This window comes from Palaemon carinicauda, chromosome 10 (assembly GCF_036898095.1).
Source record: "Palaemon carinicauda isolate YSFRI2023 chromosome 10, ASM3689809v2, whole genome shotgun sequence".
Taxonomy (NCBI): Eukaryota; Metazoa; Arthropoda; class Malacostraca; order Decapoda; family Palaemonidae; genus Palaemon; species Palaemon carinicauda.
In genome coordinates, this window is record NC_090734.1 from 143,454,053 (window position 1) to 143,476,552 (window position 22,500).

At 35.0% G+C, this 22,500-nt stretch overlaps 2 long non-coding RNA genes across 5 annotated transcripts in view; one reads left to right on the top strand and one right to left on the bottom strand.

The window, feature by feature from the left end:
• The window catches only part of LOC137648858 (uncharacterized), a 176,961-nt gene that overhangs the window by 9,533 nt on the left and 144,928 nt on the right, over nucleotides 1-22,500 (top strand). The window contains exons 3-8 of one of the 4 annotated variants that reach the window (XR_011045721.1): nucleotides 5,579-5,818; nucleotides 9,758-9,884; nucleotides 14,083-14,186; nucleotides 15,494-15,573; nucleotides 18,121-18,273; nucleotides 18,609-18,981. This is a non-coding gene — a long non-coding RNA (uncharacterized lncRNA). Of the gene's footprint in view, nucleotides 1-5,578; nucleotides 5,819-9,757; nucleotides 9,885-14,082; nucleotides 14,187-15,493; nucleotides 16,249-18,120; nucleotides 18,274-18,608; nucleotides 18,982-22,500 lie in introns of those variants that run through there. The other 3 variants (XR_011045722.1, XR_011045723.1, XR_011045720.1) reach the window with 3 other exon arrangements.
• LOC137648859 (uncharacterized) overlaps nucleotides 18,684-22,500 on the bottom strand; it is a 3,967-nt gene continuing 150 nt past the window's right edge. Inside the window, exons 1-2 of the long non-coding RNA XR_011045724.1 lie at nucleotides 22,167-22,500; nucleotides 18,684-19,333 (exon numbers count right to left, since the gene is read on the bottom strand). The exon at nucleotides 22,167-22,500 is cut by the window's right edge and continues 150 nt beyond it. This is a non-coding gene — a long non-coding RNA (uncharacterized lncRNA). The remainder of the gene's footprint in view (nucleotides 19,334-22,166) is intronic.

Consider the following 22,500-nt stretch of genomic DNA (forward strand, 5'->3'; position numbering starts at 1 on the left):
TTCAGAAGACCATTGGTCATGATTTATATTCCAGATTTACCAAAAAATTAGACGATAAAATTCATTGAGGGAAATATTTTCTAAATCTGCCAGTCTTCGAAAATACTGATAAATTAATACTATAAATTGATCTACTACGAAAAAAGGTGTTTAGGACTAATTAATTTTCCAGTACTGTATGCAATGTTTGACATAAACTTATCTAGCTAACGATTTTAGACCTTCAACGGTGAGCATAATGGAAGGTCGCTGTTACTTAATAATAATCACTGCTAATAGTTACTTTAAAATATCAGAGTTGTAAAACATCTTTGTATCAAATAAGAGGTAAATAAAATGGCAATGAATTCTACAACAGAATCAATACTCTCTTATCACGAGAGAGAGAGAGAGAGAGAGAGAGAGAGAGAGAGAGAGAGAGAGAGAGAGAAAGAAAAAAAATAGTTATCACTTTAACTACCATGATTCTAACATTCCTGTTGAGGTTGTAAAGCATTCCCTAAAATGAGAGAGAGAGTAATAATAATAATAATCCTTTATTTCCAATTGTACATTGGGTATTCTACATAAGTAGCCATATCAGTATAAAACATTTGAATCTAACTCATACATAAAACTTGGTATAGGTTAAGAATATCAAAATCATTAAAAAATAGCAACAATATAGATACCATAGGAAACTATTTGAAACTATGTATAAAAGTAGGCAGTCATAGGTAAAATGAGCTTCAAATAGAAATCCAAATAGTCATAAATTATCAATAAGTAAGTATATAAAAATACGTACAGGCAATAAAATAAACTAAGACAGTTCTAAAAAAAAAGGAGAGAGAGAGAGAGAGAGATAGAGAGAGAGAGATATGAAGCCATATTCTGTACCAGTGAGGTTGATGGACGGTTGAAAAACTTGCCGTTTGTTAATTATATTAGTTGCCAGGAAAATCATTGCAAAATAGATTTTCTTCATGGGCTGTTCGTTGTGCTTTTATATCTGGATTTGGATTTTGTCATTGAATACATGAGAGAGAGAGAGAGAGAGAGAGAGAGAGAGAGAGAGAGAGAGAGAGAGAGAGAGAGAGAGAGAGAGAGAGAGAGAGTCATATAAATGGTTACACCCATTTTGACAGAACAAAGATCACACGTAGTTCTCATTCTTCGTTTATCTTTCTTCTTTCTCCCTATCTACGACCCACAACCGATGAATAACGAAGTACAGTTGGAAACATGATTTCCTTGTACATCTCGCTCCGAGGACGTGCACCCAGTCACACCTTTACTGCCCGGCGAATTATTGTGTTTAGCCCTACCCATCACCTTTGCTATTTAACCCTTCACTATGTTTGGTTACTCACCGCTAAGTAAGGGTGTGACAGAGTGTACTTCTTCGGAGCCAGGTATGCCAGGAACTCCTGTGTCCAGCTGTACATAACTCCATTACTCACCGCATAGGTCAAAAAGAGTATAATGGATTCCATTGCATCTCTCCATTCGTCTCTCTGCCAGGCTCAAGTTGGAAAGTCGAACTCATGGCCCTCAGATTTAGAGCTTAGAGTAGTGACCGTTACACTGCTAGGAGAGAGAGAGAGAGAGAGAGAGAGAGAGAGAGAGAGAGAGAGAGAGAGAGAGAGAGAGAGAGAGAGAGAGAGAGAGTAGTTCCTTTCCTATATTATTTATTTTTCTTACAGGCTGAAGGCCTATTAACTCATGTTAGTTCTTGTACACTCATTTTTTTTTTTCGTCATGACACGTGGTAGGTACATTCTATGGGTATTATCTATCGACTCTTTGAGCATTATTTTTTTTTCAAAATTCTATCTCACTAATTAGTAATTAATTAAAGAGTGAAAATCAATGAATTTTCGACAATTCTATTATCAAGCGTCGGTTTAGCTTCAAAATTCTGTACTATATAGACTCTATGAGAGAGTACTTATATAGTCTCTAAACTCAGAGTGACAGAACTCAAGATGCTGTAGTCTTTAGGGGATCTCACAAACCGAAATTAAAGATAATTCTTTAAAATTTAGATCCCTTTAATTATATTCTTGTGGCGCTCGACTCTGTTATTGCCACACATTGAGACAATCATCTGGTCCTCGCTTTATAACTAGGCTCGAATTATATAAAAAATTTGTGAAAACATAATGTTCTTGAAATTAATAATTTATATTAAAACAAGGGAGTTGTTTTCAATAGAGGGTAGCTAACCCTTCGAGTAAAGGAGAGTAGTGAAATCATAATCCAAGATCAAAATTCTTCAAAGATCAAAATTTTTCGAAGATCAAAATTCTTCACGAAAATTTCCTTTTTTATGCTAACGATTTTCTTAAATGGCAAATACAGTATCATCACTGGATGAATAGATATATGATCTAAAAAGGTTCTTATTTTAATTGTATTTCTTTTGGCAGGCTATTCACACTTCGTCTTTGGGAAAGCAATTACCGTTTTATGCATTATTAAAAAAAGAAATTATTCTTTGACTATACTAACAATTATCTAAGAGCAATCGCTTTAGAATCCAGTGAAATAGAATGCTTCGAAAATCTTCATTTATAAGAGCTAGAGTAGTTTTTATTGTTCATTACATAGGCAGTTTCCTTCTCATTATTCACAAACTAGAAAGAAAACGTGACTTTTATGCGCTGAATCTTGGCTACTCGGGTAATAACGTCATCGTGACGTCACTATGGAAGTTTTCTTTGTTTAAGAAATTTAAATTGTGTATATTACGACGGCTGACGTTTTGAATTAGTCTTTATATAATAAGTTATCTTAATAAACAGATTGATCTCTTCTATAGATAGTTTGCTTGAACAAGAAATGCTTTTTTTTCCCTTTTAATTTCGTAATATTATGGGCCACAGAAGGCGCACATTTTTTTTTTTTTTTAACTGTCTTGTTTGTTATCACTGATCTCGTCTCAATTATTTATTTTTATATTTTGCTTCTCATGCTCATGTTCAAAGTTATTTATTACCTGTTTACTCAATAATAATGTAAGAATTGAATTCTGTTGTCTCTGCGTCGGGGAAATTATCTGCTCTCACAGTAAATAGGAATACCCGAAGATAATCTTGAATTATAAAGCCCAAAATACACTGTCAATTATGACTCTATAACACCCGTGTTTGTGGAAGCATATCCGTTATGAGTTGCTGTGATTGAGTGTTTGCAAGTACTCAATCACTCCCACTCACAAAGGATATGCTTGCATAAACACGGATATTGTAGAGTCGTGATTGGAAGTTGCTGTCTCACAGGATTTTCTATACAGGAGAGGGGGTTCCCAGCCCCCTCGTCCCGTCCCTTTTAGTCGCCTCTTACGACACGCAGGGATAACGTTGGCGCTATTCTAATTGTTTTATGCCCCCGCGGCCACAGGGGTCTGTGCATGTATTGTACCACTATATAAGGGTAAGGGAGATGTGCATGAGTGTTGTAATTCATGAGGTATTAGTTTGTTGAGTGTAGTTGGAAAAGTGTATGGTAGAATACTGATTAATAGGATTAAGGATAAAACAGAGAATGCAATCTTGGAAGTACAGGGTGGTTTTAGGAGAGGTAGGGGTTGTATGAATCAGATTTTTACAGTTAGGCAGATATGCGAGAAATATTTAGCAAAAGGTAAGGAGGTGTATGTTGCGTTTATGGATCTGGAGAAAGCATATGATAGAGTTGATAGGGAAGCAATGTGGAATGTGATGAGGTTATATGGAGTTGGTGGAAGGTTGTTGCAAGCAGTGAAAAGTTTCTACACAGGTAGTAAAGCATGTGTTAGAATAGGAAATGAGGTGAGCGATTGGTTTCCGGTGAGAGTGGGGCTGAGACAGGGATGTGTGATGTCGCCGTGGTTGTTTAACTTGTATGTTGATGGAGTGGTGAGAGAGGTGAATGCTAGAGTGCTTGGACGAGGATTAAAACTGGTAGGCGAGAATGATCATGAATGGGAGGTAAATCAGTTGTTGTTTGCGGATGATACTGTACTGGTAGCAGACACAGAAGAGAAGCTTGACCGACTAGTGACAGAATTTGGAAGGGTGTGTGAGAGAAGGAAGTTGAGAGTTAATGTGGGTAAGAGTAAGGTTATGAGATGTACGAGAAGGGAAGGTGGTGCAAGGTTGAATGTCATATTGAATGGAGAGTTACTTGAGGAGGTGGATCAGTTTAAGTACTTGGGGTCTGTTGTTGCAGCAAATGGTGGAGTGGAAGCAGATGTACGTCAGAGAGTGAATGAAGGTTTCAAAGTGTTGGGGGCAGTTAAGGGAGTAGTAAAAAATAGAGGATTGGGCCTGAATGTAAAGAGAGTTCTATATGAGAAAGTGATTGTACCAACTGTGATGTATGGATCGGAGTTGTGGGGAATGAAAGTGATGGAGAGACAGAAATTGAATGTGTTTGAGATGAAGTGTCTGAGGAGTATGGCTGGTGTATCTCGAGTAGATAGGGTTAGGAACGAAGTGGTGAGGGTGAGAACGGGTGTAAGAAATGAGTTAGCGGCTAGAGTGGATATGAATGTGTTGAGGTGGTTTGGCCATGTTGAGAGAATGGAAAATGGCTGTCTGCTAAAGACGGTGATGAATGCAAGAGTTGATGGGAGAAGTACAAGAGGAAGGCCAAGGTTTGGGTGGATGGATGGTGTGAAGAAAGCTCTGGGTGATAGGAGGATAGATGTGAGAGAGGCAAGAGAGCGTGCTAGAAATAGGAATGAATGGCGAGCGATTGTGACGCAGTTCCGGTAGGCCCTGCTGCTTCCTCCGGTGCCTTAGATGACCGCGGAGGTAGCAGCAGTAGGGGACTCAGCAGTATGAAGCTTCATCTGTGGTGGAAATGTGGGAGGTTGGGCTGTGGCACCCTAGCAGTACCAGCTGAGCTCGGCTGAGTCCCTGGTTAGGCTGGAGGAACGTAGAGAGTAGAGGTCCCCTTTTTGTTTTGTTTCTTGTTGTTGTCGGCTACCCCCCAAAATTGGGGGAAGTGCCTTTGGTATATGTATGTATGTATGTGATTGGAAGTGTATTTGGGCCTAAAGAGAGAGTCAGTCATGCTGAAATTGAATGAGAAACTTTTACGGTTGTAATACGTTCATATTACAAGGTGCAACCGGTAATTCAGCAGAAATTAAATTGCATTTGCCAGCTAAACTTCCTTTTAAACTTTCGTTAAGTTTTTTTTTTTCTGGAAATTAGAAATAATTAATTAAGTTTTCATTGTAATTGCTCCTAACCAAATTATGCTCTGAAAATGTATCCAGTTTTTATTGTTGTATAAATATTCAGATACATTTTAAGTATTCAGATACATTTCTTTTTTTTTTTGCTTACTTCTTCGAAAAGGAAAAATGAAGTCTCAAAGCAGCAAATAAATCTCATCGTATTATATATCAAGCCTCCTTAGGACATAAATTTAAACTAAATATGCATTTTTGGTTTTAAATCATATGTAATGTAAGAGAAAATGACAACAAGAAAATGTGCCATATACCCTGTTTTTGGAAATATTTGTAAATGCAGTGGATCATTTTAGACAGTATATTCTATTGTTATTTCCGTTTTTTCGTGTTTACTTTTGTTACCAACAGATGGCACAGCTTTTCTTGCTGTGACGTAAAGTGTACTGGAAGCGACATTGCCATCCTAAAGAGTCCTTGTTTCTTGCTCAGCCAAGCAGGGAGTGTACGTTTGCATTAGGTATGATCGGACTTCACCGATTTGTCGGCAGCCTTTTCTTAAGTGACTGGTCTACGGGGAGTGACTTGGTTTTTACGGCAAGTCTCTTGGCATTGTCTTGATCCATTTGTACACTTGGAAGATTGTTAAAGGTAATTTATTTGTGCAATTAGTTTTCAAGGTTAGTGTTAAAGTTGGCATTTGGAAGTGATATACCCACTTCAGCGTAGCGGATACTTTTTCCTTTTTCAGGGTTTTTTAATACACATGTAATAGGCTTTTGTGGTTTGTAGGTTATAGTTTTAAGTTTTTCTCCCGAAGTTTATTCAAAATGTTATCGCCGGTAAATTTTTTTAAGCTCAATGTGTGGGTTGTCTGAAGCCGCGTTGGATGTTACGGATGTCTCTTGTATAAAATTATACTCCGATTAGAATGTGATTAATATTCCAATTTTGTAGGAACTAAAATTTCAGCGTAAACTTGAAGTGGGTTAAAGTGTTCAAAGCAGAATGTTGCTTTTGGTTAATTTAATTTCTGGAGAAATTAAATTGCGTGGAACTAAATTTAAATCAATTTCAAGGTGACAGCTTTACTTAGATTGTACAACCTATTTTTGTATGAGCCTCTAGATTTGGTTAAATTAGTTTAACGATGTTTGCATGGCAGTGAATCAGCCAATGTCTCTAATTTAAGTTACCCTGGCAATGTAACTTTTGTTTTAGGTAGGCATTTAATGATTTTATGAACTCTTTGAGATCCAACACCGCATGTAGCTCTTCAAAAGGTTTATCTGCTGATAGTTATGTAACTTCATCCTAAATTTCTGGATGGTCGAACAGAGGCAACTGCATTTTTTCCAACTTGGATCCATGAGATTTTGCGAATGTGCATTATAATACAGGTAGGATTTCATATATAGTAAAAGTATTGATAGGTGACTGGTGGACAGTGGATATATCGCTCGCAGTGGTACGTTTGGTATTTTCGTGGTGATTTGAAGCTCTACTCATTTTGGTGTTTTGTCGTTTGTATAAGAAATGATGGGTTCAAATATAGCTGTTTAATCTATAGCATCAACTAACGGTTGTGTTAAAGCGTTGTTTAAATATTTGTTAATCATACAGGGAGAATTGGAACCAAAGAATTTTATTTTTCATAAAATTTATGGTTAATGCTAAATCAGTTTCTAGAGAAACAAATACGCTGTAAGACAGAACTTCTAACTAGTTTGGCCTTTTTCTGATTGTGGCTGTGGCATAACTAAACTTAATTATCGATTAAATTGTTCGTTTTAAGTCCATTTACTCTTGAGACAGTAAAGTTTGCATTCGTTTTTGACAGCTGCTATGTATTTGACTTAAATCATTATCTGGCCTTTTTAACTAAGTATGATCTTCTAAATATTATGCAAAAGTTTTCGTATATCATACACCAGCCATCTTCTCCCATTCCCTGTCAGCTCCAGCATGTCTCCAGCAGACCTATCCAAAAGGAAAGTACAAAGTAGGTAATTTATTAATGTACTGTTTTTCGGGTGTTATTGAAAACTCTTCTGTATATAGTTACAAATTTGCCGTAAAAAACTAAAAATCTAATGATGTCTGGCCTTTAGTTTTTAAAACCTGATAATTTACCAACCCGTAAGATAAAATAACAAGATATGGTAAAACTACGATCGCCTTTATTTTACTGAAATACTTCTGAGAATAGTAAATTTTTACCGAGAATTTGATTGAAATTTGAAATTTTTTTTTTGTAGGCATTTTTTTTTTGTGTAGGTATTCTTCTGAATAAAAATAATCACCGAAATAACCCACATTATTGTTATTCGCAGCTCATTCATGTAATTGTTGCCAGAACAGAGAAGGGAAATTTTTATTTGGGAGCGAAGCTAAGCACGAAAGAGCAAAAATAATTTGAGGAACTTGCGCAAATTATTGGTAATTTAAGATATAGACCCATGGGTATTGTGCTCACAGCACATCAATGTACTTCTTGCTAGAACAGTGGAGCAGCAAGATTCTATATTTACGAGCGAAGCGAGCCAGGCGGAGCGAACATTATCAAAGGGGCGAGATATGTTGTAGGTAATTAAGATGCTTCAATTTCCAGCCACTTGCATGAACCATGTAATTTTTCCAACTGGTTAGCTTTATTATTCATCTTTTACCATTTTTGTTGCAAAATCATTGATTTGTTTCTCCACCCAAAATCTGACTTCTCCTGATCCCCCCCCCCCCCCTTAATTTGGTAAACATACATTAATTTCTAGAGTAATTGAAATTAGATATGTAAGTGGAAATATTGGGTAGTTTGGTATTTCTGTGATTAATGGAAGTTGGATCATAATTAAAGTACAGATTAGTGAGTGTTTAAATTGCTTGATGGAGCTTGTTTTAGGAATGACTTACCCATCAGCTTTCAACAAACTGACCTTCCGGGAACGTATACTTGCCCTCTTCAGTTACAAAATGACTTCCTAAAAACCGTACAATGCCCTTCCTAGTGGCAGCTGAAAGCTCTTTGGGTCTCGAGTTAATCATCGGCCTTTTAATAGATCAGTCAAGGTTGCTAATAAGGAAAAGCGTTGTGCATGGAGTTTTTCGTAACTGATTAAGTGTCCTTACTCGAAAGGAAGCTGCAAAAATATATATTGCTGTTTTTAATGCATTCTGTGGTGTCTTGATTTCTGGAGGAAATAATTTTATTAGTCGGCTATTATAACTGAATAAATGGCTTTATACTAGGTATTGTAATAAATTAATCTTGAAACGCCTGAAAATATAGTGTACCAGACTAAATATGAGTTGGCTTTTTAACAGTTTCCTCGAGACATCATGAAAAAAAGTTAAAAGATTCTTTATGAAAACAGTAATGATAATGAAATCGTCAAAACATTTTAAATTGTTTCCCATTGCTTCTGGGGACATGAATACGTGATTTTCCATCCCATTTTCTGTCATTCGTAGCAGTTTATCGTATTAAAAATACTTAAGAGCTAATTGGTGTTTGTTCTGTCGTAGCTCGCTTCTCGTGCTGTTAAACATTCTCATTGATCATATGTCCTGCAAGCAGGTGGTTTCGGTAGGCAAGTTAGCTTCATGAGTTAGTATTTCGGCGTTATCAATTGTACAAACTTACTGATGAATTCTCTTGACGGGTGAATTGTAGCTTCACGCTTCAGCCATTTCCAGTGATCTGGCTAAACTTGACACAAGTTTCTACCCTAACATATTTCATTATCGACATGACAATTATTTATGATCATACACAATATAAAAGGTTGGGCCCATCATTTTCGAACAATTACCACCAATGTTTTTCTGACCTGCTAAATGGAAAAGCCTTCTGAACTGCTAGATGGGAAAAGGCCTGCTGTGGCCTGTCAAGAGAACAAAATGAACAAAAACTAATGTAAAATCTGTTAGTTTCCGCCAGTAGTATAAGGGATTCAAAATATTGTATTTGCAGAGGTCTAATAGTACCAATTGCTTAACTAATATTCCACTAAAACGAAACTGAGAAGGCTGCCGTTTAGCGGTGTGAATTACTCCTTTTCGCCAGTCTTTTCCTTCAAATGTCCTTTATGCACGACACTATTACCTATGACTGGCCGGACATTACAAACTGACTAATTGTAGGTCTTATTGTTCCAAAATAATTTTAAATTCCTAACCGGCTATTTATGAGCTTGGCTTTGTCGAAGTGAATATATCAAAATTTGGAGGCCCAAATACAACAAAGGTAGACCTTTAGATGGTGTAGGGGTGTTTAGAGGCGTGGAGTGAGACCTAGAAAATATTGTACCTTTGTCTAATAAACCAGGAAATTAACAAGTGCACTATAGTCATTCGTAGAAGGATTAAGATTTTGCCACTGAAGGGTGTAAAAATCTGTCAATCATTCAGCACATTTTGTAGCTCCAAAGTAAGATATATACCCTAAACATCGAGAGGTTTTGGCTAGATTTAGTTTTTTCAGTGGTGGGATACGAAAAATTTTTATTTAAAGCTTTTGCTTTATTCACCAGGTAAAATTTGTATTTAAACTTTCATTTTAATTGTCAAACTAATAATCTTTTATTTCACCAGCATAAATGGTCGGAGAGCTTGCATCATTTCTTGCTTCAAGACGCCAAATTGTACCCCCACCCATCTGATGAGTTTTGTTCCCCGACACCTACAGAGGACCTTAATCCTTAGATTTCCTGACCTTCAGGTAAGGATTACTGTAAATAATGCCTACAGTTTACGAAATATTGAGTTACCTTGCCAAAAGTGAAGCCGTTTGGGAGGTAAACACAGGGGTGAGATAAATTAGTTTAAGCTAAGGATATGGCAGTTTAAAAGTTGGGTAAGGATATGGCAGTATGAAGAGTGGATAGTTAAGGATACGGCAGACGAAAGGGGTCGCAGGGGTTGCATAACTCCCACCCCCCGTAGCCTCCTAGGTTAGGTTGGAACTCTGAAGATTAGCTGAGGTTTTTGTTTCCTTTCAAAAAGGAAATATTCAATCATAACTTAAATTTATGGTCCATTGATATTATGCGTGCTACATATTTTTCAATCTGGTTATCTTGAGATTATGTATCTGACCATTTTAGTTGTAAATCACTAATTTATTTGGCATTTACCCTCCCAAAAACCCACTTGGTCTCCCATACTTTTATAAAAGTCTAAAAACTGTGGTTAGCCGCAATAATCATGGTCAGATACACACAAAATCACAAGATATCAAGTAGTAAAATATGGGGTTAAAAGTATTTGGCTACAAATTAACATCATGAACTTTCCATCCTTTGTGTAAAGGGGGGGGGGGGGTGTAGGAAAACAGAATTGCTTACTAGTTTGCCCCAATATTATATCAGAAATGGAGAGAACACACGATAGAAGTAGGAAAAATATATGGTTCGTGTATTTGGCAAGACTTTGAAGTATCCTTTATTCATCAAAACTTAAAACAATACTCAAATATTTCCTAGGATAATCCTAGGCTAATCAATACGGGAAACTATTTAATATTTTCTGGATATTCCATGTATTTGCCGATATACGATGGTTGCGGATTTTAACTTGATCAGGACGGGGTCATAGGGCTTGGTCTGATTATTAGCGATGCATTGTGGTTTAATGCAACTTCTAAGTGATTTTTATATAGTTGGAACGAGGAAACTTGTGTTGCCTATATTAATTTTATGAAATTCAATGATTCAGTAATATATGCGGAATTAAAAAAAATGATGCGTGCGTGTGACTTTGATTTTTACGCGTGATATGCTTCAATTTTCCTGCTTCAGTAAGTTTACGGTTCAAGTCCGATGGCCTTGTTTTCCCAAAACCAAAGAAATTGCTATTCTGTAGTTTAAATTTATGGTAAGCGTTGTGGATGGTCTAAATGCTAAATATTTGTAGATTTTTCTCTAATGATCAAATCTTAATCTAGAACTTGTTCTTTAAGCAAAGTGCGTAGGGGGTTATTGAAGGTTTTCTAATTCAACTTAGGGCAGGGAAGGGTGTGTATGAAAGAGTCAGACGGAACTGCAATTTGGTTTGTGGTTGTGTAGGTTAGACTGCATTCTTGTAATTTAAGTACCTCTCCCCCCTCCTACCACAAAGCTGACTTTTACTTCGTTCCCCCCCCCCCCCGGGGTTGGGGGAGCCTCTCTCAAATTTCAAATGCTAATCTTTTCGAAGTATCGATTTGTAGATAAAATCTTTATCTCAATGTCTCAAGTAGTTATGGCGTAAACTGGAAATTAGATTAATGACGAAGTATATTAAGCGAAATCTTGTCAATAGGAACTTATTAACTTCAAAAAAATTAATCTTAAGTGACTTTCAATATAATTTTATCTAATTTGCAGAGTTTCTTAAACTTCCTTTTAATTTTTCATGTTTCAATGGAGACCTTTCCTCGTATGGAAGTTACCTGAAGTCGTGACTTATTTTGATATATGATCAAACTAAATACTTTTTTCCAATTCAATCTATTTTGATCAGATAAATTTTCTATGGGAGCACTTGAGTGAGGAATAACCTTTTTTTGCAAAATAGGCCTAAAGAGGTCAAATAGTCTTAAGGCTTGAAAAATTAGTAAATCTAAGGCACCTGGGATAAGTGAAGTGGCTTTTGAATAAATGTAGCTATTTCTGTTCAAATTCATTTAACGCCATATATGTAGAATTTAATACGACTTAAGGTTGTTGGACTTTGATTTTCTAGCGGAACTGGAATTCAGTATAAGAAATTAACTGTGCTGACTATTTTGGTATTTTTGACGAGCTGGTCATGACAACGGATTTAATAACTAAAATATAAATTTTGTCCATTTCCAAGTTTTGGGAGACTGATGGGTTACTGGACGTGCGTTGTTTGCATTCACTTGACAGATGTTTTGTTTTAAGACGAAATTATTTAGCCTTTTGGAGTAATTGAGCTTCAAAGTATTTTATGCATAAGCTTCCGGGTTGTTTTAAAACTACCCATTCCCCCTCCCTTCTGCTTCAGTTCTAGTGACTAGTCACTAGTTGTATACCAGAGAGGATTTAAATCTTATAAATTCATTGGAATTTACTCTTGCGGTTATTTATTGTTTATATGGATCCGTACAATCTACGGATAGGGCTTGATCTGAAAGTAAATATTTCTAGAAATAGGCCCACATAGGCGTATAGCATACCATATCTATGTACCGTTTTCTAGATGTAATGAGGTAATTTATTTGCTAACGAAGAGAACCATGGCGGAGCAAATTCCTTTTGAGGGATAAGATATAAATTATAGGTAATTACGCTGCTTTAGTAACATATGCAGCACATTAATGTACAATTCGCCAGAACAGGAGCAATGAAATGTTTGAGTGAAACATCCTCTACAGAGCTAAGAAAATTCAATGGAAGTGATATATTACAGGTACAGTAATTGATATTACCTAATTTCACGCCACTTCCGCTTATATTGTAACAACGATCATTTTCCATTTTTTTTTTTATAAATATTTGTGCGATTAGCTAGGTTTTGGAGTTTTTCACCCTAAAACCAGTTTTCTACCAAAATATCTCATTTTTCTTTTTTCTTTTTTTATGGGACGAAGGAAAACGCAGGAGTTTGCCCCAATATTCATTGTTATAAGAAATTTGTTAGTCATCTTGTTTTAAGTGATAAAGGAATAGCATGCATTTGTTGAAGTATTTAGCTAGATATTAAAAGCTATATTTACCATGTTTAGCCATCTTGTTTGTGATAAGGGAATAGGATGCATTTATTGTTGTGACATAATCTTGTACAAGCCACACACATAATAATATTAGGTAACTGGATGGGAAACTTCCTGACATTAATCTCGACAGTCTTTAAAGTGAAGAACTTTGGCCCTCGATGAGCGCGAAGGTGGAGGCAAAGCAAATTCACTTAACCACAATTTAAACCTTTGGCTATCTGCAACGTTTTGGCTTGTCAAAACTATAATAGGTTTGCATCTAAAGGCAGGTCTCTTAGTCCTCTTTACACAGTTGGCTGTTGGATGTACTACTTTGGTTGAATATGGTTAAGAGGGATTTGAGGAACAGTGAAACTAGTTAGCTTTATTAAATCAGTTATTAGCCATTAAACTGCTTTGAATGTTCCTCCATTTTGACATGTAAGGTCATTTAGTGTTAGAACTTTTTTGACAATGGTCAGTCAAGTTTGTAATCAAATTACTGGTCATTTTCACGAATATATCGGTAACCTGGCATTCTAAGGCAATCGTTTTAACTTGATATAAGAGTTCAGCAAAGCAAAAAATACTGGTGTATATTTAGTTTGCCTTTACTTAGTGCCTCATTTTTTTTTGCCCCCTCGTAGTTTTATTTTTCCCACCCTACTCTAGTAGGGGGGGGGGGGACAAATTGCCTGGAGGACTATTTTTGGGGTGTAATTGAGGCTATTTTTGGGGAGGCGCCAGTAGTTTTACATACTCTGGATGCATTGCTCAAAACCAGGATGATTGTTACGTCCATATTTACCATTGAATTTATTGGTCATTGCCACTCTCGCCATACAGCCTAATTAAGAACGGAGACTTAAGGCTACTGTATTGGCTTTTAATATATTATGGCAACAGTAGCGCAAGCTGTTTAAGTAACAAATGTTAAGAAATTCTAATTGTTTGAGTTTTTATGAAAATGTAAAGATGGTAATTTTAAAAATTAGAAATTAATTTAAAGCATTTAGTAACTTTAGAAGGGTAGTTTCTGAAATGGAAAATTTTGCTAGTACTTTCACATATGCTGCTAGGGGACACAGGTTAGATGTTTGTGCAATTTACACCAGGTAGTCTTGGGTATTAGTGGCAAATTAGATATTTTTTTTTTAAATCTGTTGGTTTTTTTAACTAGTCCTTGAATGCATTCATTAATGAATTTTTTTTTCCCTAGATGTAGAACCGCTACAGCCTACTTATAGAAACCATTCTGCTACATTAGGTGGTTTAAGCTATTGAGTGTTCGCAAGATTCCACAACCGTAGAATGGAGATCCTTGTAAGTATATAAACTTTTTTTTTAAAGGCTGACCCATTGCTGAAGCTTATTTAAAGATGAAATTTAAATACCTGAAAGGATTTTAAATCTAGCTTTTAAAAATTTTGTTCAAGATTTTGCCATGCTCTCGTGTTCTCACGAAATAACTGAATGTAATTTTGCTAAATTAATCTGGTAACTGACATTCTTAAATGTCAAACTTGCTCCGAAAGTAGTAATCCAACAGTGTAACCAGGTTCAAACTAGGAATTGTTTTAGCGAGTACGCCAGTAAATTTGCCCAGGTTAATGCCAGAGAATAAAAAGTTCAAAAAGCTTAGTAATAAGTAGCCCAAAAAAACAGTACAGCTGAACAAAAATCCGAAGGAAAAGCCTTGTAACAAATTCAATAATCGAAATTTTATTTATAGAATTTGAATTAAAGATACCTGGGAAATTAAGGCATCGTTAAATCAGGCAACTAGTATTTAATATTTTACAAAAGGCAGGGGCTTGTCTAGGGACTATTTATCAAGGTAAAATAGAAATTAATCTTATACTGAAGGCTTAGCAATCACCTTTGCATTTTCACTAGTAAAGTATTTCTGCAACACGTGGAGCTAGAATAGAAAATATAGCTCAATACAAAATTGCTTAAATTATAAACTGTAGTGATTCTGTGTTTGGGCGCTTCTTGTTAGGAGCCTTTTGTGTTTGGGCGCTTCTTGTGAGGAGCCTTTTGTGTTTGGGCGCTTCTTGTGAGGAGCCTTTTGTGTTTGGGCGCTTCTTGTGAGGAGCCTTTTGTGTTTGGGCGCTTCTTGTGAGGAGCCTTTTGTGTTTGGGCGCTTCTTGTGAGGAGCCTTTTGTGTTTGGGCGCTTCTTGTGAGGAGCCTTTTGTGTTTGGGCGCTTCTTGTGAGGAGCCTGTGTGTTTGGGCGCTTCTTGTGAGGAGCCTTTGTGTTTGGGCGCTTCTTGTGAGGATTGTTTTTTTTTTCTTATTTTTTGGCCCCATTTTGACTAGATATTTTGTCTTGACTAATTTGCTTTTAAGATACGGCACCAGTAGCGAGAGCTTATGTAACAAATTGAATCAGTTTTTAATGAATGTGTGAAATCAATTTTCAGCATGTTGACTTAAAACGTATGATTTTTGAAATGGAAAAGGGTTTTTAATAACATTCGCATAATCTAGTAATTATGCTGCCATGGTAAAAATTTGATGTTTTTCACTAATATGCACCTTTCGGCTTTGCGTATTGGCTAATTACATAACATTGAATGTTAGGATTTAGTCCTTGAATTGCATACGTTAATGATGCTTTTATTTCAGGTTGTTTTTCCAACACCTTCCGCCTACTTGAAGAAACTTGAAATAAAGCTTCTCATCTCATAGCGGCTTCTGTTACATTTGTGAGTGTTTGCAGAATTCCACATCCATAGAATGAAGATCATCATAAGTGTATTATGAACTTAATTATTGTGATTTTTTATTTTTTGAATAATTGTTGGATTGAATCATTGTCGAGGCTTATTTAACAAGAGATGTAAAAACCTGAAGGAAGTTTAAAGAAATAAAGCCAGTTTTTTATGAATTTGGTTTATATTTTACGAATGATTTTGCCATGTTCCTGTTTTCTCACGAAATTGATTTTAATGTCTGGTAATCAAAAATATATTTCTAGATTGTTGACGCCAGCTCTACGGAGTACTAAATCTTGCCCAGGTTCAAACATTAACTTGTTTGAAAAGCTTCAGATTCTTGGGAGTAGCTTACCCCAGCAAATTTACCAGGTTCACGCCAGAGATTAGTTTAAAAAGTATAAATTAATAATTCAAGTAGGGGTAAAGAGTAGCGCTGAAGTATAATCTAAGTAAAATTTATTGTTTTTTTTTTTCTCAACATTAATTAGGAATAGGAAATTTATTTGAATAATCTGAAGTACAAAAGTTACAGGAGAAATTATTGGCTGGTTGAACCAGACAGCTGGTGTTTGATGAGTTTAATAAAATGCATAGCGAGGACAAGGGCTTGTCTAGTGACTTGATATTCATCAATGTGAATAAATGATCACTTATCTTAGTATTTACTTTTGTATCTTTGCCTAGAAAAAAGTACTTGTGCAATCAGTTAACCTATAAATCGTCAGTGTTCAGTTTAATGTGAAATGGTTAGACTTAAAAACTATTGCCCGTTTGTCAGAACTCAAATCTTCCTACTTGACATACAGAATCTGAAAGTTTACATGGTGCCTATCGAACGCTATTGTTTTTAATATCTAGTTTAAGTATTTTAATGAGTATTTAAAGGTTAGTTTTAAGGAAAAAGAGAGAATTGTAATGTCATTAGAAGGATTATAGTGGTTTTAAAAGTAGGCTAAACTTAGCCAGACAAAATTGGAGCTGCCTTCCCTGAGAAGAAACTAATTTAAGCAACTTGATACTTCGTAATAATTCTACGTTGACAAATGGAATGCGTAAACGCTTTACTGTTTAGTTCTGTAATTATGGTTGTCATTCAGTACAGTACCGCATATTGATGGTCCATTTTTAAGATGGGTATATAAATTTCTTTTTGATAAATTAAACCCAAATAATATCGTAGTAAAATATTAAAAATAAATTCTGATAAGTAATAATGAACAGCTGGTTTTCTAAGCGAATTTGAAGGGCAAATTTTTCTTGAACGCTCAAATTATTGATATTTACCGCTCTTGAAAATATATAGACTGATAAGGCAGTATTGCAAGAGATCTTAGGGATGTCAAGAGCTCTAACTTTGAATTTCTATTTTCTTTAAAGTTGTGAAAACTAGTATAACAGTAACAGTATGAAAACTAGTATAACGGTATACGTACTATGCTGAGGCGTAGTTATCAGTCTCTTTAAATGTGGCGTAGATTGAAAAGGCAAAGTAGTTCTGCAGGTTGAGGCTGAAAAATTATATTCCTCAGTAGTTTGATAATGTACGATCATGATGAAATTTATCTAAGTTTGCTCACCTAAGATTAGGGATGATTTAAGTGACTTACATTCCATACTATCAACCAGAACAGTCATTTTGCAGTCTGGTTTAAAAATCGGATCCTGTCTCGTATAGAATAAAAATATCTTCATGGAGTTCTCCAATTTAGTAATCTTACTTTACTGGCCTAAGGTAATTCAGTCGTCTAGATATGAGATTTTCCTTTAAGCAGAATACATAATCAGGACTTTCATTTATATTTTTGTTCTAGATTAACTAATAGGATACTTATCAAATATTTTACTTAATCAGGAATTTTATTTTTTTAAACTTCCTTGTCTTTATTAATTTGAGCCCTTTAATTCGGAATACTTTGCTGAACTAGGAATGTTCTTGTGCAATCTTTTGTTTTAGAATATGATCCATTTTAATCAGAATACTTTACTTAGTCGAATTTTATTTTTCTAAACTACCTTTTGTTTGAGATTGATTAAAAGTGATCCCATTAATCAAATACTTTACTGACCAATGAATTTCTTTCTTAACTGAATTTTGTTTTAGATTAATTGATGGGGGCCCCTTTAATGTGTACCTTAGTTAACCAGGAATATTTTCTTTTAACTGCATTTTGTTTCAGATTCTTTTATATTAGGTAATGGGAGACCTATCAAGCGGAGTACTTTACTTTTAAGGTTTAGATTAATTAATGGGAGCCCTTCTAATAAGAATACTTTACCCAGAATTTTTTTCCTAAAACTTGTTAATTTAGAAGTTTACTTAGGAATTTTTTCTTTAAACAACCTTTAGTTTTAGGTTAGTTATTTGGGGCCCTTTCAATCTGTATTTACTTAGCGAGGTATTTCATTTAAACTAAGGTTTGTTTTAAATTAATGGGAGCCCTTTCAATAGCCTTTTTTCTTCAAAATACTTAACCAGGATATTTTCTTAATTTTCATAACATTATTTTAGCTTTATTAATGAAAGTCCTCTTACAGGGCTTGAAATGTAACGCTGATGTTAACGTACCATTTTCAGCTTCGATATCTTTACCATTGGTAAAGACTTTCAGATAAGTTTGAAAGCTGCGTAGGTCTACTAACAAGTTTGGCGATGTTCTGTCTTTAACGGGGAGGCAGATATCTGGAAAGGTTAGTAGTGTTAAATGCGTATGAAGCAAATAAATAGCACAGTATCGCCTGACTTTATAACTTTAGTATATTGACCCATTTAAGATCAAGCAATTACTCGTATTCTTATAAAATTTTCTATCCGTGGACCTTTTTGAATATTGTGGAAATCAGTTAAGTTAATGGCAGTTAGTGATTTTTAAGCAATTAACCTATTTTACTGTCTGTATAGAGTCCACAACTAAGTTTGTGTAATGCCAAGAAGTATTATTTATTCCCATGGCATTGCAACGAAAAAGCAAATTGTATTTTATCACGTTGCCAACACAAAATTTGTTTCACTTTCTCTCCTGCAGATACGAAGGATTATTAGCAGAAAATTGGGGATCCAGTGGAAGAAGAATCGTAATATAGAGCATTGCATCAAGCAAGACACTTTTGTTGGAACTTACAGATAAGAAGAATGATTGGTTGATTAGCAGACAAAATGGGGGTATACAGTGGAAAAAGAATCGCAATGTAGAGCATTACATCAAGCAAGACACTTTTATGCTGGAACTTGCAGATAAGGATGATTGGTTAATTAGCAGACAAATGGGGATCTACAGTGAGAAGAATCTTATCAGCATTGCATCAAGCAAGACACCTACTGGAACTATATATAAAATAGGCTTCAAGAACGTGTAAATATATCTCAACACAGTATAATAAAATAAACAGTAGTCAGAACGTGCAATTTTATTAAATTCTTCTTGTACGGATACGAATATTTTGCTTAAAGTTATTTAAGGCATTCTTCTCTTCTCGTACTTCCATTCCTCTCTCTCTCTCATCATCTTCTCTTCTGGTTTTCTCTCTACTTCTTCGCAGTACTTACTCTTCTTCCTGGTACTCTCACTCTCTTCTTCTCCTCTGGGCTGCGGCTTTCACCTCTCCTGGTACTCCCTCTTCTTCCTGGTACTCTCACTCTTCTTCTCCTCTGGTCTGCGGACTTTTAATCTCACTGATGTTGGCTCTTCTCTGGCTCTCGCTCTGGTCCTCTCCCCCTTATAGTTTTTCGTATTGTTCATAACACCCGAACCTGAATTTGAAAATTAAGTTAACCAGTTAATTCATTATGCCTATTTTCCCATGCGTTAGTTATTTTGTCAATGTTAAAATAAAACATGTTTCATGGCATTTCGGAAACAGCAGTTTGTTAAAATTATTTGTATGATAAACTTCCATTACGATATGATAAACTTTCATTACGTCACACGAACTTTATTGTAATCAACTTAACCCTAATACATTCAAATTACCAGAATAGAAATTTGAAATACCTATATAACTACAAAAAACACTTTGTAAAAACCTATATAACTACAAAAAACACTTTGTAAAAATCAGCAGATAATCAAAGTTATTTTATTCATTGAACTTTTTATATTCATTTTTTAGTAAGTTCAAAAGCGTAACTGAGTAGAAAGTATACCACTTAAAAATACCTGGAAATAACCTAATATAAAAATTATATTTGATCTGCTAAATCTATTTTGCATGGTTGGTTTCAGGAATAGTTTAGTTTCAAATTAAAAATGACAAAGCGAAAGTAAAATCTAGAAAACTTAAGAAGCACAACGGGAGAAAAATGTTCAGAGATTACAAAATCTCGCCTTTTTATCAAGTACTTCTTTATCCAAAAAAAAAAAAAAAAAAAAAAAATTAAACTAAGCATTCAATGTATTCGGACCTGCCCGTCAGAGCATTTAAGTTTTGTACCTAAACTGCCGGTTCTTTCCTAACCCTCTCAACTCGCTAACGGCCAAATCAGACCAACCACTAATCAAAATTATCACTGGGGGTTTTAGTATCCTATAAAATTTATAGACAAAAGCCATATAGAACAGTACTAATTCGGTTAACTTCGACCATATCGTGCATACCTTGAGGCTAATTAACAGTTCACTATCAAAATTGTTTTTGGTAAAACCTAATTTTCACAATGCTGCAGCATATCTTACGAAAATCTAGTCACATTGAATGTTAAGATTTAATAATTTAATGACAATATTTCAAGCCGATAAAAAGTTACTTTATTCCCCTTATTCTTAGTTATATGGATCTTTTTTTCCACTCAAAGGCAAATTTGATTAGAATAAATTATGATGAAACGAAGGTGATGGACACGTCCAGTCACAGGGATTTGATCCCCACCTCACGGTGTGTCCTACATTGTCCACCACTGCCAATGCAGTTCTCTGACTGTTCACCTTTATTCCCTCAATTTATTCTTATAACAAAGTAAATTGTGACAATCTTAGTGAATATTCTATATTGGTGGGGCATTACGTTTAGCTTCTCAATCAAATTCCAAGAAGCTGCTCTAAATTGTTGCAGTTCACTCTCAAACTAAAATGCATTTAATAAACAGCACTAATCTAGAACTAAAAATATACCTAAATCGTAAACTATGTACATACAATCAAAAACTGCCCACACAGTTTTCAGTTAAAGTTAACTGGTCTATACAAGTTGACTAAATCATTAGACTTCATAAAAGTTAATTAAAAATATTTCAGCTCCACTAAAACCTAAATTAACTACGGGTCGTAAGGGAAATATTGCTATGTGGTCTAAACCCTTATTTTGGACAAGCATTTAACTCAAATGAATAAATCAAAGTTCAAAGTTCATAATTCAATGTTAAAACGTTCAGCAAATTCACTTGCACTAAATACGTAAGCCCTACGTAAGCTCGCTTAGCATTAAATGCTTGCACTAATAGCAGGGCCACTACGTTTAATTAAGCAAGCTTATCTAAGATTTGATAGTAACATCCCAAGTATTGATCCAGTTGTATCAAAATTCATTGTAAAGTCTGGGAAATTTTTCATTGCCTATAAATATCTAAATTCGCCGTCTAGATGCGCTTTTAAAAAATATCTTTAATAGGCTATACAGTAGTGTAACCTACATTTCTGCCAGCTTCCAATATTCTGACTTACTAATCTTTTAATAAAGAATACTGAACATTTTAGGGCAAAATAATCCTTTTACTTACTAAGAAGGGATCAACTAGGCTGTGAATAGGTTTAAGGGATGAACTAGTCTATGAAATGTTAGCATAATTTAAATTATGTTGAATTAAGTCTAGTTGTTAAGTCTAGTTGTTGAAGTCGTCAACACATACAACATCCCCACATTTTACTTGAATACTTAAAACCACCAAGTTTAGATTAAACTATTAAAGCGGCTCTGAAATAAACTAATCAAACTTAAATAACTTAGATTACATTTACATGTTTAAAAGAACAGCCACGAACAGTAATTCAAATATTTCCATAGGACAACCAGACTGATGAAAATCTTTCTATTCAAGGCCATCAATGCGAAATCAAACAAGAACGCCGCGTAAGTTGTCGAATATTAGCGAAGTAGAATCCCCAAAATGTAATGACGCTGCATTTGTTCCAGTCATTAATCCTAATCCGAAATATTCATAATTACAGAATACTATAATAAACAGTAAAAAAAATATTCAAGAATATTACCCAGTCATAGGAAAAATAAAAAATAAAGTTATCCGAGACCTGAAGATCTGCTAATCAGTGATATCCTAAAAGTTTAAAGCAACTAGTACTAATACAACCATATAAACCACAGCAAAATGCCCATATCCCTCTTTACCAAACCCCATCCTAATGCTATTGCTAAACACTAAGAAAAAAAAAACTCTTAATTTTAATAAATCCTTCAATTAATTCCTGACTCCGTTTACAATCTAGAGTCTAGACGGATAAAATATTCATTGAATATTTGAGTTCTTTCTCCGGTTGAAGTAGATTTAGTTAAACTCAAAACCCTCAGTAAACCTAAGAATAAAAACAGAGAAGACAAAATTACACATTGAAATACGGGTACCACATTCCTACCTTCCAGGAATATTTCCTGCAAACCAATTCACCAGGAACACCAATAATGACGAGGAACTTCCAACACAACACTCAACTTCAGACCAAAGACACTTCAAACACTTATGAGCTTTCACAACCGTCTGCGACTGTCTTTTAGCGTGATCAAAGAATTCGTCTTCCAACCGGCAGGCAGAAAGTCAAGGAGTTTACAAAAACGTAATGACATTACCAATTACCGTTAAGTTCCAAAGTTCCAACAAACAGTACAGTGACATCTGTGGACAAGGTGTGGAACTTTGGAAAAATTCTGAATTGCAAATCTATGTCAGATGAAAATTGAGTTTTGTCTACT